Source organism: Mirounga angustirostris, unplaced genomic scaffold, assembly GCF_029215605.1.
Source record: "Mirounga angustirostris isolate CCGP_5_RB_7025 unplaced genomic scaffold, mMirAng1.0.hap1 SCAF_3, whole genome shotgun sequence".
NCBI classification, from domain to species: Eukaryota; Metazoa; Chordata; class Mammalia; order Carnivora; family Phocidae; genus Mirounga; species Mirounga angustirostris.
This window is the reverse complement of record NW_026991711.1, coordinates 11,724,894-11,745,245: the sequence shown is the minus strand read 5'-3', so window position 1 is coordinate 11,745,245 and position 20,352 is coordinate 11,724,894. Positions and strand designations below refer to the sequence as shown.

Here is a 20,352-nt window from a genome sequence, read left to right as displayed (position 1 = left end):
CTCATACTTTTACATATACTAGCTAAGATATGTAATGCCACAAGTCACAAAACACATTTAAAATTATAAAACATTACAGGCCTTAAGGATGTTTTTAAATGATTAACTTTAGAAGGCTTTATAAAGGCCTGCTTTTGGTTTTTAATGAACAGGATAAATGACCTCTAACAGAATGCATTCCTCACTTTTTGCCTATTGATAGCAGGACATTCTAGTATTTCGTTAATATGTAAATTTATGTCATTAAAGTATTTTTCCATATCTGTATTTTTCTCCTATAGCCTGGACGGTGGCCATAACATCTCTGCCTGCAATGAAATCTATATGTAGGACATAAAGCTTTTTGCTTTCTCAGAAATTTTTACTTTGACAGAGTCAAACCTGTTTCCTTCTGCTGATTTGCTCTCTCCTTGTCTATATATAATTTGAAGTCCAAACACTAAAAATCATTGTTTCTGCACATTTCTCTAGCTTTTGAAATTCTACTGGATTTCTATGTCCTGCCCATTTAAACTTCCTATCTTTGTTCTCACATTTGATTATCTTTCATTCTCTTTTATTCTTTGGCCCCCTCATAGAGTTGACATTTTTATTAATAATGAATTATTTTATAAAGAAGAAAGCATTGGCTCCTAAAAGTCCTATTTATTATTTCCTTTGGATATTTTTAGCAGAAAGCAGTCTAGGCCACATGAATGGTCTTGACTGTGCTATATAAATAGTACTGTAATAGGTCATAGGTCATTAATTTCTCTGAAAAGAATTAAAAATACGACAGATTTAACTAAAAAATGATAGATTGAAGGATTAGTGTTTATTTTTAGAAGCTAGTTTTTACTGGTACTTTATCATCAATGATGTCTATGTAGAACTCAAATCTGATTTTCTTCCTCAATATAAGCTAAATGTTTTTGTTAACATCATTATCGAAGAAAATAATAGGCCAGTGAGTCAGAGTGAACCAGGCTCTCTTTTCTGGCTAAGGCTGCAGCCAGACAAGGTGTGTTGCAGTGTGTTGACTGGGACTGTTCAGGTACAGTAGCAAACTAAGGTGGTAGGGCGAGGGTTGCCCACAGGAGAGTTGCTTCCTGTGTCCTGCTTTGGCAGGGCTAGGGTGGAAGGAGCTGTGGACTCAGAAGAACCCATCCCATGATCCTGCTGCCGAACCACACCCCACCACAGAGTCCTCGGTGGCCACCACCACTAGGAGTCAAAGGACACTCTCCAGACTCTTACTCCTCTGCTCTGGATTATGTGACTTCGAAGAACCTCACCAACCCCCTGAGGAGAAGGAGTCATGATAAGAAACATGAAGCTGCAGAACTGAGGTGGGAGAATCTTCCTTTAGGACATCGGGAAACTAGATGGTAAGAACTGGGAGCACCTGAGCGCAGTGGCGTTTGCTTTACCTGCGGGGAGACAGTGAATCAGTCATGACTGGAACTGCACAAACCAGCTGCCATCAAAAATCACCCCTCTTCCCCCCATTCATATGACTTCCTTGAGACCCATTGCATGACTCGTATCAGAGGATTGGGCAATCTATCTGCAGGATGGGGGCCCGGGAATCTCGTGTCTTTGACAAACACACCCTGGGAGGCAGTAAGGACGAGGACCAAGATTCAGGCTGGCTTCCCTAAAGCCACCAGGGTGTTCGGACCTTCACCAACACAGTGATGCGTCTTTGGGTTACCTTTAACCATTCTAGAGGCTGTACGCCCACCTTTGTAAACGCACGCGCGCACGTGTGTGTATGTGTGAGAGATTTGAGTGGAAGTGACGTAAAGGGCCACAGGCGTTGGAATCCTGCTCTGCCACCACTGATCAGACCCCTCCAGGGTAAAGGTTTTGGCCCAAGTAATCCTTCCCATCCCCTGAACTCCTAGTAACCTGTAAAGTTACATAATGATATTTGACAGCTCTATTATTGTCTTAAATATTACTCAGATTATTGTTTAACTTTGCAGGCTTATCCTCCCAAATCGATCACAGGATTCTTTCTGAAGGGCAGGAACCACTGCTTCCATCATCTTTGGTTCATGCCCAGTGCACAACAGTACTTGGCACATAGTAGGTGTGTATTTATTGAGTGAAACTAAGAATTTAGGTAAATGATAGTGATTTTAAATATTTAAATTGTTTGATATAATGACGTAAAGACACCATTTCCATATTTTTTTTAGCTCTCAGGTTCTAGAACGTGCTGTTTTGATTCCATAAAATCATGCATTTTAATGCGTATCCAGCAACATTGTCTTGTACACTTGTTCCATGATCATTGACAGTTGTTAAAACAAATCAGCACTGGCAGAACTTGGCCAGCTCCTCTCTACACTTAGTTTGAACTGTTACCCATGGAACCAGCTCAAACATAAAGCTACAAAGAGGCTAATTGAAATCAGAATGCTGGGTCATTTCTCATTCAAACAAAACAGATGGCCCTCCTTGCCGCAATTCTGTCAAACTTTGGGGGGAAATGATTAAATGCATTTTTAACTCCCACACATGCTTACTGGGCTCCTCAAAGGAATTAACACACAGCTATGCAGAGGGTGGAGGAGAGAGGGCTTTTTTTTTTAATAGTAGAGCTTGTTTCCCTTTACCTTGGAGGTTTAAGAAAAAGCACTTTATCAGGATAGCTACTATTCACAGTTTCAGCTTAGATTCTGAATATTTATTTTAATTTTCACTATTTTATTTCAGTTTTTCCTTGGGAATAGGTAATTCATGTACATGGTACACAATTCAAACTGTACTAAAGAGTATAGAGAAAATCTATCTTCATCCTCTAGTCACCGAGTTCTCCACCCAGAAGATAATCACTGTTAACACTTTCCTATGTATCTTTCCAGAAATCAAGACTTCATTTTTAATTTACCCACTCGAAACCTCTTATTTGGATCCTTATTTAGATGACAATTTTAATAGTATTTGGTTTCAACGTTGACTGTGAGGATTTTAAGAAAGCAGCTGTGGGGATTGTGTTTTATTGTGCAGTGTGTTCGGCTTGTAGTACAAAGCATCACTGTTATTAAATAACACCTCAGTGATATTTAATAAATACGTAAAGTGATGTCAGCTACCTCTTAAAAACTGTTTGGCAAAACAAATTTGAAGAGAGAAACTTCTATTGCTCCCTGACTCAGCCACCCACCGTCAGTACATGATGGCAGTGAGAACATTGCCAGATGCCTACTAATGGATGCACCATCTAATTCCATGGGTTGCTACACAGAAATGTGGCCCCTTATTACCGATCTTTGAAAAAAACGTAAAACCAACCTGATGGCAGCACTTGTCTGTCTTGATGTTTGCGCCTCCCTATTTGCCTCAGGAGCCCAGTGGGCTCCCTTTGCTTTCTCTCCACCACCACCCCCACCACCACCACCAAAGTGCAGTTTCAGCAGAACTCACAGAAGTGATTTATTTCTACCTCAGGTGTGATTTTTGTTTTCTTTTAATCTCTGTCAGAATGGTTGCATTTTTAACCATATGAATACCAGTGGAATGAACTTTGTTTTCTGGAAAAGAAAACCCACAGGTCAGCGTGAACAGGTGTGGAGTGCGGTTCCTTTGGCTCCTCTGACACGGCTCCACTGCGGCGGCTGCTTCCTTCGCTCACCCATGCCTCGTGCTGTGGCCGGGGCTAACTTTGGGACGGGGATGCCGCCTCCCAACTCGGGCTCCAGGTCCCAGCAACTTCCCCAACACATCCCGCCACACCCTGGCTGCCCAGAATAGTCCCAGGAGAGTGAAGCACTCCGCACCAAACTAACCCCAAGGGGTGTTGGGCAGAGCCTCCCTGAGCGCCTATGAGTTGCTCTCTTCCACCAGAAGAGGAAGCCTATTTTCAAAGCTGTGAAAAATCCTTAAAATCTACTTTTTTTAAAAAAAAGATTTTATTTTATTTATTTGACGAGAGAGAACACGAGAGAGGGAACACAAGCAGGGGGAGTGGGGGAGGGAGAAGCAGGCTTCCCGCCGAGCAGGGGCTCGATCCCAGGACCCTGAGATCATGACCCGAACAGAAGGCAGTCGCTTAACGACTGAGCCAGCCAGGCCCCCCTGTAAAATCTACTTTTATCCTTCCTGACTTACCTTTACATTCAAATATTGAATGTCTAGGTTGCGGTAGTTATGTATGAGTAAATATATGTGAAATTCTGTCAGCAAGTGGCAGAGGGCTAGAAAGGAGTTAGGTCATTTTATATTAAGTGACAATTACCTCTGATTCTCCCAATGTCTTGTCCCATAAGCAGTGGTTTGGCATTTGCAATATTTATCCTGATTTTGCCAGATTTTCTCTAATGTGAAAGTGTTCTGTACACACATTATAAAGAGTAACATATTACTTTCTTTTTAAAGAAATTTTTTTAAAGTTTTAATTCCAGTATAGTTAACATACCAGTCTATATTTGTTTCAGATGTACGACATAGTGATTCAACAATTCCATACGTTACTCAGTGCTCATCACAATAAGTGTGCTCTTAATCCCCATCACCTGTTTCACCCATCCCCTCACCCACCTCCCCTCTGGTAACCACCAGTTTGTTCTCTATAGTTAAGAGTCTGGTTTTGGGGGGGCACCTGGCTGGCTCAGTTGGAAGAATATGTGACTCCTGATCTCAGGGTTGTGAGTTTGAGCCCCACGTTGGGTGTAGAGATTACTTAAAAATAAAATCTTTTTTAAAAGAGTGGTTTTTGGTTTATCTTTTTTCTTTGTTCATTTCTTAAATTCCACATCTCAGTGAAATCATATGTCTTTGACTGACTTATTTCCCTTAGCATTATACCTTCTAGATCCACCCATATTGTTGCAAATGGCAAGATTTCATTCTTTTTTGTGGCTGAGTAATATCCCATTGTTTATGTATACCGCATCTTCTTTATTCATCAATTGATGGACACTTGGATTGCTTCCATATTTGCCTATTGTAAATAATGTTGCAATTAACCTAGGGGTGGATATATCATTTCAAATTAGTGTTTTCATATTCTTTGGGTAAATACCCAGAAGTGGAATTGCTGGGTCACATGGTGGCTCTATTTTTAACTTTTTGAGGAACCTCCATCCTGTTTTCCACAGTGGCTGCACCAGCCTGCATTCCCACCAACAGTACACAAGGGTTCCTTTTTTCCCACATACTTGGAAATTCTTGTGGGTTGTTTTTTTTTTTTAAGATTTATTTATTTATTTGAGAGAGTGCGCATGAACAGGGGGTAGACCAGACTCCCCGCTGAGTAGGGAGCCCAACACGGGACTCAATCCCAGGATCCTGAGATTATGACCTGAGCTGAAGGCAGATGCTTAACTGAGCCACCCAGGGGCCCCTCTTGTGTTTTTTATTTTAGCCATTCTGATAGGTATGAGGTGATATCTCATTATGGTTTTGATTTGCTTTTCCCTGATGATAAGTGATGTTGAGCATCTTTTCATGTGTCTGTTGGCCATCTGTATGTCTTCTTTGGAGAAATGTCTGTTCATGTCTTCTGCCCATTTTTAATTGGATTATTCGGGTTTTTGTTTGGTGTTGAGTTGCATAAGTTCTTTATATATTATGGTATTAACCTCTTATCAGGTATGTCATTTGCAAGTATCTTCTCCCATTCAAGTAGGTTGTGTTTTTGTTTTGTTGATTGTTTCCTTTGCTGTGCAGAAGCTTTTCCTTTTGATGTAGTCCCAGTGGCTCATTCTTGCTTTTGTTTTCCTTGCGTTAGGAGACATATCTAGAAAAACATTGCTATAGCTGATGTCAGAGAAATTACTGTGTGTGCTCTTTTCTAGGATTTTTATGGTTTCAGGTCTCACACTTAGGTCTTTAACCCATTTTGAATTTATATTTGTGTATGGTGTAAGAAAGTGGTCCCGTTTCATTCTTTTGCATGTAGCCGTCCAGTTTTCCCAGCACCAATTTTTTAAAGATACTGTCTTTTTTTCATTGCATATTCTTGCCTCCTTTGTTGTAGATTAATTGACCATATAAATGTGAGTTTATTTCTGGCACATCCATTGATCTATGTGTCTGTTTTTGTGACAGTATCATACTATTTTGATTACTACAGCTTTGTAGTATATCTTGAAATCTGGGATTGTGATACCTCCAGTTTTTTTCTTTTTCAAGATTGCTTTGGTTATTTGGGGTCTTTTGTGGTTCCATACAAATTTTAGGATTATTTGTTCTAGTTTACTCCTTATATTCGTAAAATCTTAACATGACCACTATGGAAAAAAGAGGAATCGTTAAGAGGATAGCAAGAAGGACTGGTGTGGTTCATTCTGAGGTTTAGAGTCATTGCTTGGGTGGTAGGAGGCAAGCCCGAGTCCCCGCCAGTCAAGGCAAGGGACAGTAGTAAAAACCAGCTGGAGGTTGACCAAGCAATGTTCATCGACTGGGACCTGCTAGTTGAAGAGCCCAGATTTACTGGTTTTCTAGTGAACAGAAAATGCGAATCAAATAGAGGATGTAGCAGTTGGACGGTAACTGTCACTGAGATAGAAATGTGGAGAGGTTAAGGGAGGACAATGAGCCTGAGTCCCTGCTACCATGCCAATTACTCTCTGAATAAGGCAAGTGGCCTCTTGGCCGAATTGGAGTTCAGGATGTTGCCCTTGGTTTGTGCTTTTTGTTTCCATGTCTGCGCTGGGCAGGGCCAGAGACAAAGCTGCAGTAACCTGTGAACACCCCGTAAGCACTGAAGGAACAAGATCCAGTGGGTGGGACGCCAAGAGATGACATGGAGGGAAGTTCCAGAACTCTCAGTCTGTAGGCCCACGGCAGTCCTCAGGAAAATGAACTGTTGCATTAACTCTCTCCTGTCTTCAAATGGAATTTGATGAGTTCCTCAGTCAAAAGCAAGTTTTAGAAGCTGCTCAGGGCCTGAGTGCAAGGAAGGCCTGAGCCAGGCCAAGCCACCTGGTGGAATGTGGCTGAAGCGCATCCCAGAGAGACTTCCCCTGCGTGTGGAAGCCACAGATCAGTGTCCTGCATGGCTCATGTAAAGGACATGGTGCTGACATGTGGTCCCGCACTAGGGGACAGGGAATCTATCTTGTAATTTCTTAGGTTTTCTGGCAGGTTCTGAGGGATGTGCTGCCTGGGCTGTGGTCACCAGTTACTTTCCTAGGAAGAATGGTCTAAGTGATGGTCTCTAATTCCATAGAAATATAGGGCTTCTAGGGAATAATTAAGATGGCCTTTCTTTCTCCCTTCCCATGCCACACCCAGCAGAAGCACCCAGAACTCCTCAACTGTTAAGAATCAAAGCACATTTCTCTAATGGGGACCAGGACACAGCTCTCCTTTTTTTTTTTCCCTGACAGAAATAATTTCTTTCTTTTTCTTTCTCTTGCTTTCTTTTTTGAGAGAATTATAAATTTATGTGCAGTTGTAAGAAATGACGGAGAGATCCTGTGTTCACCTTGCCCAGTTTTTTGAATCCTTGTTTTCTGCTCTGAATGGGGTGGGGAGGGGATTGTCTGCAAGAAGGGAGTCTTTCCTGTGTGTATTTACGGTTGCTAAGAAGTGGGACATTTTCCCTCCAACCTGCTCTCTGAGAGGAGGAAATTTTAAGTTTCATACTGACTGGCTCCTTGGTCTCCCTCCATGACCACCAGACCCAGTGAGTCTTTTTTTTTTTTTTTGTAAGATTTTATTTCTTTATTTGACAGAGAGAGAGAGCGCGCGAGAGAGGGAACACAAGCAGGGGGAGTGGGAGAAGGAGAAGCAGACTCCCTGCTGAGCAGGGAGCCCGATGCGGGGCTCGATCCCAGGACCCTGGGATCATGACCTGAGCCGAAGGCAGACGCTTAACGACTGAGCCACCCAGGCGCCCCTGACCCAGTGAGTCTTAAATCAGTGCTTCTCAAACTTCCACGTGCTTGTGAATCAACTGAAGATCTTAAGATGCAGATTCTGATCCACTGGGCCTGGGAAGGGTCCAGAGATTCTCCATGTCTCACCAGCTCCACGTAATGTGATATTCTTTGTTCCTGGGCTGTGTTCAAGTAGCAAGGACCCAAAGACCACTGGAAACTTTGAGCCCCCTCCCCCTCACGGAAGAGGAAGCTGAGACCCAGGTCAGTTAAGCAATTTAGCCAAAGTCACCCACAGTGCCCACAACCAGCCCCTCCCTGCCCCCATCACTGACAGCACCCCATAAGCCCCACCACCCACTTAGGGAAAATGACATTCTTCTCAGGAAGCAGCCAGAAAGTCCTGCTCTAGTATGTATTTAATGAGCTAATGCAATTTCCTCCGGGGGATTTCTGCCGTTTTAGTCTAGTCTTAATTGGTTTGTGTCCACTAAACAGATTCCAGGCTCTATCAGTATAAATGAGCACCTATTTCATAAACTGAGTTTCATCAAACAAATAGACTCATAGCTTTCAGGGTCTGTGAGAGTGGTATGCTGTCAATCTTGTTACCAGCTCTTAGGGGCTGAATCGTCTCCCTAAAATTCCTATGTTGAAGTCGTGACCCCCAGTACCTCAGAATGTGACTATATTTGGACATAGGGCTTTTAAAGGGGTAGTTAAGTTAAAATGAGGTCATATGGGTGCACCTTGATGCAATATGACCAGTGTCCTTATAAGAAGAGATGAGGACACAGACACACATGGGGGAAGATGATGTGAACACACAGGAAGAAGAGAGAGGAGTCAGGAGAAACTAAACCTGCCAACACCTTGATCTTGGACTTCCAGCCTCCAGAACTGTGAGAAAGAACTTTGTGTTGCTGAAGCCCCCAGCCCGTGGTCGGCAGCAACGGCAAACTCAGAAGCCAGGATTAGGATAGAGACAGACGGGACGTAACAAAAAGTCCTTGGCATATTCTGCAGAGAAGCGTGCTAGAGGGTGGCGGTCTTTCAGCAGCAGGAGCAGGTTGCTGATCCTAGTTTCTGGGAAGAGGCAGGCAGGGCAAAGTAGAATGTCCATTCTCCAAACTGCACACCCTGCCCCAACGAGAGATTGTGTTATGCTTATTCTAATCAGGCTCACTCAAAAAGAAGAGAAAAATATTCATAGCATTGTTCACAACAGCCAAAAGGTGGGAACAATCCAAATGACCATCAACAGATGAATGGATAAACCAAGGTGAATGTAGAGACAATGGGATATTATTCAGCCTTAAAAAGGAATGGAATTCTGACGTGTTACAACACAGATGGACCTTGAAAACGTCATGCTCAGTGAAATAAGCCCATCACAGAAGTACACATGTTGTACCATTCCACTGATACGAGGTACCCAGAGTACCTCGTATTTCATAGAGACGGGGGCGCCTGGGTGGCTCAGTCAGTTAAGCACCTGCCTTCGGCTCAGGTCATGATCCCGGGCTCCTGGGATCAAGTCCCGCATCAGGCTCCCTGCTCAGTGGGGAGTCTGTTTCTCTCTCTCCCTCTACTCTTCCCCTGCTCCTGCTCACTCTCTCTCTCTCAAATAAATAAGTAAAATCTTTAAAAAAAATTCATAGAGACAGAAAATAGAGTAGGTGGGAGATACTGTTCAATGAGCACAGAGTTCATGTTTGGGTCGATGAAAAATTTCAGATACAGATAGTGGTAATGGTTATACAATATTATGAATGTATTCAATGCCGCTCAACTGCACACTTAAGGTGACAATTACTATGTTGTATTTCCACCACAGTTTTATACATTTAGCATAAATCTAAAAGTTAATATTTTTAAAGAATTTTTTTTTCAAAAGGGAGAGAAAAAATGCCCTTAAGGAGTTTCACTCGGTTTCATCCTCTTAGCTGGGGAGAAGGTCTTGCTGGGAATGGAAGAAGGCATTTTGGATCTTGCAGTGGTGGGGCCGAGTCCAGACCCTGGGGGTCTCTCTATATATAGCCTCAAGTCAGCAAGGGGAGGGAAGTTAAGCGTGTTAGGAGGTGAGGAGAAGAGAATTGGAAAGATCCAATGACCGAGTTCACCTCTTTTGAATTCTCCCCCCACACACGTCCAGAGGCTGCTTCCTCATCCTTCCCCAACCCTGGCTTGATGTTCTCCATAGCTGCCTGTGTCTCTGAGCCTTCGGATGCCCATGCCTGTCTCACTTCACTCCTCTTTGCCTGTCGAAGAATCAGATTCTGAAAGGTAAAAAAAAAATCCTGACTTAGGGGGCGCCTGGGTGGCTCAGTCGTTAAGCATCTGCCTTAGGCTCAGGTCATGATCCCAGGGTCCCGGGATCGAGTCCCACATCGGGCTCCCTGCTCAGCAGGAAGCCTGCTTCTCCCTCTCCCATGCCCCCTGCTTGTGTTCCTGCTCTCGCTATGTCTCTCTCTCTGTCAAATAAATAAATAAATAAATCTTAAAAAAAAAAAAAAAATCCTGACTCTTCTATAGACTATAACATGCTTGCATGTGAAAGATTCTATTTAACTCATTAATTTAAGACAGACCCACTAAGATGTTAAAACCAGATCAAGTAAGATTTAGACTTCCAGGGATTTAGATTCCCTACTGGACTAATGTAATTTGCATCACTATGAACAGGACTCCTTGGCATCACTAGAGACGGGAAACATTTGCGTGACTCAGTTTTCTCCAAGTTTACTAATACCTCTACAGGGTTGTAAAATAGGCCAATCAAAGACTATCAAATGTGCACACACCATTATAGGATCCGGTACGCCTGGCCAGTCTGGGCGACAACACCCCAGCATTTCATTGGGAGAATACTAATAGTCTTTTTTGCCCATTTCCAAATCTCTGACAGTTCTTCTGGCCTGCCTATTTTGCAGTGTATAAGTGGGTCCATGGGGCTCTCCTGAGTTCTAATCCAGCTCTGTGGGCCTGGCGTGCGTGGGAAGGAATCTGTCACTAAATCCCTGACTGAACCTGAACTCAAACCTCTGTGGGTCTGCTCCAGCTTGTCTTTCCTGAGCGGAGCTGCAATCACCCCATTAGCTGACCCCTTGCAAGGCCACCTGAGCCCCCACTTCATCCATGTTTACATTCCTGGGGGCCCATTATGATTTGGTGTGCAAGGGGAACACAGACTCTGCCAACAATCCAGCACGTTCTGCCTCAGCGTTTGCCATTTTGTCTTATTTAACCTACTTGTGGCCAAACCCTGAATATGGTTCCAGCTTGATCACCCTTAAACTGTGTGTCCACTTCCTTGGTGCCCAGCTGAGAAAACCAGTATCAGCTCCTGTAGTATGAGCCTTCCTTGCTCATTCTGTGGTACAGGCAGATGACAGCTCACAATGGAGAAGAAAATGAATAGGAAAATTAACATTTTTATAATATCTAAAACATTTATTAAATTGAGTGCCTATTATATGTTAGGCTTTATGGTAAGATATAAGATAGATTCAATAAATAAATAAATAGCCACCCTTCTCGATCTAATGGGGTAACAGCCAGAAAAGCAGATAATTAGCCATGATTGTGCATGGCATTCTAATGTCCCCATCTTTTTTTTTTTTTTTAAGATTTTATTTATTTATTTGACAGAGAGACACAGCGAGAGAGGGAACACAAGCAGGGGGAGTGGGAGAGAGAGAAGCAGGCTTCCCGCCAAGCAGGGAGCCTGATGTGGGGCTCGATCCCAGGACCCTGGGATCACGACCTAAGCCGAAAGCAGAAGCTCAACGACTGAGCCACCCAGGCGCCCCTGTCCCCATCTTTTAAAAGCTTGTTGCTTTGCCCCGATTCCCCATTGTTATAAGCTCTATCAGAGCGTATTTATGAGTTACCTCAAGCATATCTTGTTGGGCACAAGAAATGACTTGTTGGGACAAGTCATGCCATATAGGCTAGGTCTTCCCAGTCCCGGCTTGGATATTTTTACTCATACGTATGTCAGTTAATATGCTTTTGGGAAAATCTGGGTTTGATTAGGAAGGAGAAAAGAGTAGAAGGACCTGGGTAGATGTTACGGGTTAATTGTGTCTTTCAAAAATAGGTAAGTCAGGGGGCACCTGGCTGGCTTAGCCTGCAGAACGTGTGACTCTGGATCTTGGGATTGTGAGTTCAAGCCCCACGTTGGGTGCGGAGCCTACTTTAAAAAAAAAAAAAAAGTCAAACAAAAAAAGGTAAGTCAAAGCCCTAAGCCTCATACCTCAGAATGTGACCTTATTTGGAACTAGGGTTGTTGCAGATACAATTAGCTAAGCTGAGGTCCTACTGGAGTAGGGCGGGCCCTGATCCAATATGACTAGTGTCCTTACCAGAAGAGAAGAGAGAGACACACGGGGGAAGTGGGTGGTAAGGGGCAGAAGCTGCAGTGAGACGTGGCTGCAATCCAAGGAGCCCCAAGATGGCCAGCCGGGCACCAGAAGCAGGGAGAGGAAGAAAGGGTTCTCCCCTACAGGTCTGGGGCTGGGGGGAGGGGGAGTGGGGGGGTGGGGGGGTGGGGGGGGGGCTGCTGCTGACGCCTTGCTCTCAGACTTGTAGCCTCCAGAACTACGAGAGAACAAACATTGCTGCTGCTTGGCCTCCTGGTTTGTGGGCATCTTTTCCGGCGGCCCTAGGACACTCATCCGGTAGGCAACCAGTAATGTCCCCTATTCAGTAAGGAAATGCGCTCTCAAGTGGGGACAGAATTGAAATTAAAATATCCATCTGAGGGAGCTCTGGAGCCGTCACTTCCTCGGGCCCAGTTTGACTTTCACCAAATGATGGACACATAATAGCTGTTTTCAGGTGACTCTCTTAACCACCCTTGGAAGGGATTCTGATTATTTCGAGTTTCTGTTCTATTGAAATGTGGATTCAGACCACAGATTGCCTTTATTGCATCTGAATGCCTTTGACCTGAGGGCTGCAGCTGAAAGTGCAGGATTCCAAGGGAGAGAGATGCCAATTAACCCATTAACTGTCTCTGACCTGCTCTGACCGTCCCAGTCAGGGTTGGGTGCTGGGGCAGTGTGATGACAGCTTTAATGAAGAAGAGTCACCCACGCCACCTGCCACTGTTGACAATGGGGTACTCCAGGGGACAGGAACGGGGTTGGGTTTTTTTTTTGTTTTTTGGGTTTTGGGTTGTTTTGGTTTGGGGGTTTTGGTTTTGGGGTTTTTTTGTGGGTTTGGTTTTGGTTTGGTTTTTTTTTTTTTTAATGTTTTTCACAAGACAGGAAGCCGCAAAATCTGCTATGCTCTGGAAATTGAGACTGACAACATAGAAATTTTTCAATCTGTCCATTACTTCATGCCAAGCCTCGGAGGTTTGAATTGTCTTAGCCACTCACTCCTTGAAACTCTCGGCTCTCAGTGTGGTTCCCAGACCGGCACCCTCAGCACCACCTGAGAACTTGTTAGAAATGCAGGTTCTTAAGGCCCCCATTCCAGACGCCCTGGATCAGAAACTCTGCCAGTGCGGTCCAGCAATCTGAGTTTCAACAAGCCATCGAGGGGATTCTGATGCCCACTAACGTTTGAGAACCAAAACTTGAATCTATTGACATCTGTGGCAAGGCATTGTCTTAAGGCGCTGGCTGGCCTTCTCGGCCTCTGCTTTCCCACGTCCTCGCCTCGCTCATTCCTCCTTTATGCCCCTGCTTGTGTGTGAGTATGTACGCATGCGCGCACACCTGCACTCCCGCAGCCTTCAGCGGGCATCCGGGAAAGCGTGAGCTATGGTCAGTTCCGTAGGTGGATCCACATGAGTCGGAAGCTCCGCTGGGATGTTAGTTAAGCTCCTTCAGGTTGTAAGCAAAGATCCTTTTCAGATTTTTTCAGGTGGCAGCATTGATTGTAAAGAAACAAAGAGAATGCGCATCTCTTACTACAACAATCAGGAAAAAACTATGAGGGTATTTCTGAGAGAGAGAGAGAGGGAGGGACAGAAACAAAAAGAAGCAAGACAGGAAATCATCTCAGTGTCTAGGCTCCATGGAATCTTGGAATGTTCTTCATGACAAGCAGTGACTCCCAGCCACTCCAGCGGTCCAACATCGGGTGTCCTTTGCTACTGGCTCTAGGAACTCCACTTGCATATGACAGAGCTTCCTACATCTCTGCCTCGTCCGTGACTATTGCTGCTTCTCCTCGATGCCACCACCTACCCTTAGGTGTTATTGCCATGAGGGATCTGCACATTGCCTTTTTTGCTGCTTTCTTTCAGGCTGGCTGCCAATGTGGAGTTCCTCTGTCTCAAAGAGCCCCCAGAGACATCCGATTGGGTCTCCAGTGTCACTGTGTCAGCATAGAGCTTTCCCATTTGGGTGGAGAATTGCTACAGCCGGTCCAGAGGTGGCAGCTATCACGTGGGCACCGGTCTCTGGTCAGTCAGGGGTGGCCAGGACACACGCGGGTACAGGCGAGAACCTGCTTAATGTTGCGGGGTACACAGAGAGATTCTGGGTGAAGTAGGCACTCAGGCGACATCAGACCCCTCTCTGGGTTAGGAGAGAGGCCTAGGAAGAAAATATAGATCTTAAAGTCATGACTGTGTAAGCAGATGGTAGTTAAAGCCTCATGCGTGGTAACGTTGTCCAGGAACGATGATAGAAAGAAAGAGAAACGGAAGCCCAGGGTCACTCACAGCTACTAAGGGGTAGATGGAGGGCCATTGGGATATAGGAACTAGCATTGCTGAGCACCTCCTGTTTACCAGGCTCTATGTTTTGATGCTTTACATAGATTACCTTATTTATTCTTTAAAACTCTTGCAAACCAGATATTATCATTATTGTCCCCAATTTACAGATGAGAAGGCTGACTGAGGTTCGCAAAAATCAGGATCAAGCAGCTTTATAAATGACAGAGCTGAGGTTTCAGGGCGGTTTTGTCCAATTCCAATATTGTTGCTCTTACTATGGTATATGAACTATATTGGCCTCAAGGATATGGTCTGAAACATGGTAGTGATACCAGGGAAAAGAATGTTTTCTGGAGGAAGTGATTAAGGGAGAAAACCTCTGAAAGGTGCCTCTTTGGGCAATTAGAAATTTGTCAATAAAACTTCTATTTCATTCGGGAGAGTCTGATTGCAATGAATTAAGAAGACTGGCAAAGGAGACAATGAGGGTCAGCTGTGAAGAGTAAGAAGTGGGGAAAGCCTTGTGTTATGTTATTGTTTGTTGTTTTACTGTGAGGATGGTCCAATCAGGAGACAGAATCCATGCCAGTAATTTGAACAGAGAAAATTTATTTATGTATGTATTTTTTTTTTTTAAGATTTTATTTATTTTTTAGAGAGTGAGCGAGAGAGAAACAGCATGAGAGGGGAGAGGGTCAGAGGGAGAAGCAGGCTCCCCGGCTGAGCTGGGAGCCTGATGCGGGACTCGATCCCAGGACCCCGGGATCATGACCTGAGCCGAAGGCAGACGCTTAACCATCTGAGCCACCCAGGCGCCCTATGTATGTATTTTTAAAAATTTATTTTTTAGGGGCGCCTGGGTGGCTCAGTCGTTATGCATCTGCCTTCGGCTCAGGTCATGGTCCCAGGGTCCTGGGATCGAGCCCCACATCGGGCTCCCTGCTCCGCGGGAAGCCTGCTTCTCCCTCTCCCGCTCCCCCTGCTTGTGTTCCCTCTCTCGCTGTGTCTCTCTGTCATATAAATAAATAAAATCTTAAAAAAAAAATTATTTTTATATGTTTTAAAATTTAAATTCAATTAATTAACATAATGTATTATTGGTTTCAGAGGTAGACTTCAGTGATTAATCAGTCTTATATAACAGCCAGTGCTCATTACATCACGTGCCCTCCTTAATGTCCATCACCCAGACCCCATCCCCCACCTCCCTCCCTTCCAGCAATCCTCAGTTTGTTTCCTATGATTAAGAGTCTCTTATGGTGCAGCGCCTGGGTGGCTCAGTCATTGAGCATCTGCCTTCGGCTCAGGTCATGATCCCAGGGACCTGGGATCGAGCCCCGCATCAGGCTCCCTGCTCCGAGGGAAGCCTGCTTCTCCCTCTCCCACTCCCCCTGCTGTGTTCCCTCTCTCGCTGTGTCTCTCTCTGTCAAATAAATAAAATCTTTAAATAAAAAAAAAGGAGTCTCTTATGGTTTGTCTCCCTCTCTGATTTTGTCTTATCTTTTCCTCTCTTCCCCTATGATCCTGTTTTGTTTCTTAAATTCCACATTAGTGAAACCATATGATAATTGTCTTTCTCTGATTGACTTATTTCACTTAGCATAATACCCTGTAGTTCCACCAACATCATCACAAATGGCAAGATTTCATTTTTTTGATGGTTGAGTAGTATTCCATTGTATATATATACCACATCTTCTTTATCTATTCATCTGTCGATGGACATCTGGGCTCTTCCCATAGTTTGGCTATTGTGGACATTGCTCTATAAACATTGGGGTACTGGTGCCCCTTCGAATCATTACATTTGTATCTTTGGGGTAAATACCCAGTAGTGCAATTGCTGGGTCTTAGGGTAGCTCTATTTTCAACTTTTTGAGGAACCTCCATACTGTTTTCCAGAGAGGCTGCACCAGCTTGCATTCTGTGCTGCAGGAACAAGACCAAAGACACTGGAACCAGGGCAAAAAGCCCTTTCCGCATGCAGTGTCTCTCTCCCCCCTCCACCAACCCCCCAGGGCCTGCTGCAGGTAAAATTTCTCATTTGTGACAGGTGGCAGGAGAAAGGTTTCCAGGGCCCAGCCTCAGCATCACATAGCGGGACAAAGAAGGATGGATTTGGAGCTCTAAGGAAATACATTGATAACTGGCACAAATGGGATATACTGCAATGGAAGAGCCAATAGAGGTAAATATTTTCACCTGTGAAGGGTTGTTCGTGTTAGAACTGCAGTGATAACGCTCCCTGGAGAATTCTCAAGCCATCTCTCATCCTAGCAACCCACCCAATTTGACTCCAGTCTAGTAGCTACCACCACTTTCTCTGATTTAACTGTGAGTGCACATCCATGTGTTTGGAATTCAGATACACAGAATTTAGCTAATTCCATCATTGTCGTCTGTCTATGTAAGGCCCTTCTCTTATTTTTCTGTTAGTTTCCAAACCTTACTCCCATGCCCACTCTACCCCATCCAATGTAATCTGTTTGGTGTGTGTCCTTGGATATGTACATAGGCACGTAATTTTTTAAAACACATAGAATTGTTTTGTATATGTATTATATATATGTTATATATATAATACATATACATCAATATATATATACACAATTGTACATACATACAGTGTTGAGTTACGGGTCTCAGTCTGTTCTGTTTTTCTCTCCTCTACAGGATGATCTACCCACGCAGCTCCACGGACATCTTGTTCACTACTAGCTGATGCATAGCCCTCTGCAGGCCACACCCAGGACATCTGATTGCCCCTTCTTTTGAATATTACCAGGCGGACTCCGACAGCCCACTTCCGCAAATGGCCAGGATGAGCATCCTTGGGCACGTTCTCCACACACCAGATCAAAGATTCGCAGAGCTGCACCCAGGAGTGGGATTGCTGGGCATACCACACAGGGATTTTACTAAGTCCTGCTCAGCTTCTCCCAGAACACTGCACATTCTACAATCCAGTCTGTACTGCGCAAGAATTTCCATTTGCCTACATCCTTCTCAACGATTCTATCACCTGACTTTCTAATTCTTCCTATGTTGTGGGTGTAAAGTGGAATCTCATATAATTTGCATCTCTTTGACTAATAATAGTGAAGTTGAGCATTTCTTCATATTTTCCCTTTTATATCCTTGGCCCATTCTGCTGCTGGTTTCCTGACATTTTTTTGGTTAATTTCCTTGTGTATTCTAGATAAGATATCAATAAACTCTGCTGTAAAGGGCCCAGAGAGTTAGCATTTTCGGATTTGCAGGCCGTATGTTCTCTGTGGCACCAGCTCAACTCTGCTGTTAAAGCATGTAGCAGCTATGATGATGCCTAAGTGAACGAGCAGGGCTGTGTTCCAATAAAACTTACACAAAAAGGTGGCAGGGCAGACCTGCTGCCATTTGGCTTCAAGCCATTACAGGACAGAGCACAGAATTTGAAATCAGGCAAGCTCTAAGTGGTAATTCTCTATTGAACATGGTTTAGCTCCTGTTTCTTCTTCTTAAGATTTTATTTTTAAGTAATCTCTGCACCCAGTGTGGGGCTCAAACTCATGACCCTGAGATCAAGAGTCACATGCGCTTCCAACTGAACCCCATTACCTACTATTTCTTGAATACCTGCTGACTCAAGACTCTTGGTTTCAAGCACCAAAAACCCAACTCAAACAACATCAATTTAGAAACTATATACATATTGGCTGGAAATGTATACAGCAGAAAAGGTATGAAGAAATCTGTGTCATTGAAATGAACTGGACGCTTAACCACCAAGCCACCCAGGTGCCTCATACCGGTTATATTTTTAAAGAAAATTTATTATTCTTTCTTGCTTAAAGTGAGTTTCAATTTGTATCACCACAATAATACAACAGAGCAGAGCACCCCAAAACTCAGGGGCTTAAAACAATGGGTATTTACTCTTGGCAAATGTGCGTGTGTCTGTTGAGGTTCAGCCGATCTGGGCTGTGGCAGCTTTGTTTCTCACTGCAGGTGGAGGCTTGGCTCCACGGGTCTCTCCTTCTCCACAGTGCGGTCTGCTTTGCCAGGGGCCTGTTCGTCTAACAGTGACAGCAACAGTGCAAAGGGCAACCGGAAAGAGGCGAGGCCTCCCAAGGCCTAGGCCTTCAATGGGCATATAGCCAAGCTTGAAGTCAAGGAGCAAGGGGTTTACTCTATGCACACTGAGCCGATGGAAGGGTGTTGAAGCAGAGAGGATGGAAGATTCGGAGTCATCGACTCCATCTACCAAGAAGAGGGTGAAATCTAAACTCCATTCCCTAGATTTCGAAGTCTCCTATTGTCTGGTCTCACTCCATTCATCCAGTCCTACCCCCGACTTTGGGTTATTCATCTTGGACACAGTTCATGGACCTTGGGAATCTTCTAGAAGCCGGACAAGATTGGGCAATCCCAGATAGCAAACCGTCTTCCAACTGCAGGCCAAACTTAGCTTGCTGCTGCTTTCCCACCGCACAAAAAAGAGGGGGGAGTTTTATGGGTCTGCTCGTTATCGGGAGTGTTTATAAAACAAACAAATGTTAAACAATTTCTCCTCTAGGAAATAAACCAAGCCAGAGATCTTCTTTATGATCTTTTATTTTAGTTCTTTGGGGGAAAAAAATCTCCAGGAATTATTTTCTCAATAAACAATGGCAACAGTTTATTTTTGTGGGATTGACTTGAATCCTCCCCCACTTTCTTTTTTTGGATTAAGAGGTTGACTACAGAAATGAGAAAGAGATGGTTTTTTATTCTTTTTTGGTATGTGGTTTCTCTGACTGGAAAATAAAAGCTCTGCATTCTTTCTGTATTCAGTGCACTTCAAAGTTATAAAAATTTAGATAAAGTACATCAGGGTTATGGTTGTTCTAGATTTCAGTCTATTTATAACTTCCTCATATTTCACATTAGTTTGACCTCAGGTTAAAGGAATGCTTTTGAAAAGTATAATGATTTGATCCTAGCAATGGATATAGCAAAAATACTGGGGTCAATAAGTTAAATTAAAAGGCTTAAAATAAAAAAAAGAAGAAGAAGAAGAAGAAGGAAAAGAAGAAGAAAAAACTAGATCTGGCAAACTTTAAGTTTAGGACTGCATGACAATAGGAGAATTTCCCAGCCATGTTCTCATAAAAGAATTATGGTGTGAAAAATCTTTTTCAAAGCTTGCCAGAGTTAAAAAGGTTGAACTAGAAGAAACTAATTTCCAAATACTCTGACTCATTTCCACAGCTTACATAGGGATTTTCTCTGGATTTGTCTTTAGTACCTTTACATATGTGTTTTGTTTCTTTTCTTTTCCACCAAAGTCTGAATAATGTCAAATGAGTTGGAGTTTCACAATATTACCTAAAATATATGCTTCAATAATTTTTGAGAGGAAAAGAGCAAGTTTCAAAACATATATATACATATATATATGATTTTTTAAATATATATATGAGTGCGTGTATCTATATCTGTCAATCTAGAGTGAAAAAGAGATATACATTCACACATTACACAGAAAAATGTGTAAGAACATGTCTATAAAGAAGATACCAGAATATTAACGATTACCTTTGTGTGTTAACTTTCTCTCCATGCCTATTTACTTGTTTGCATATATCTAAATTTGTTTCTAACGAACATATATCATTACCTATATAGTACTAAATGGGATTTTTTTTTAAAAAGAGAATAAATATTTAATAATTTGACCTTTCGCCTGAGGAATTCTGAAAGTCCTCTGACTTTAAGGAAACTGATGACAAACCCTTCTACAGGGAGCTTGTTGGAAGGCTGCAATCCCGTGGCAAGCTTTATTGTCTCATTAGGCAGAAAATCAGATTGGGACCGGACGAGTTTGGATCCCACCGACTG

The 20,352-nt window shown here is 43.5% G+C and overlaps 1 long non-coding RNA gene across 2 annotated transcripts; it reads left to right on the top strand.

Annotated features, from left to right (window-relative positions):
- Positions 1-12,385: 12,385 nt before the first annotated feature.
- Positions 12,386-20,133, top strand: LOC135363814 (uncharacterized). 2 transcript variants are annotated; one of them, XR_010409931.1, is made up of 4 exons: positions 12,386-12,496; positions 14,077-14,235; positions 16,396-16,681; positions 17,167-20,133. It is a non-coding gene; the product is annotated as an uncharacterized LOC135363814 (long non-coding RNA). The 2 variants fall into 2 exon arrangements; XR_010409930.1 differs by having other exon boundaries at positions 12,392-14,235.
- Positions 20,134-20,352: the final 219 nt, after the last annotated feature.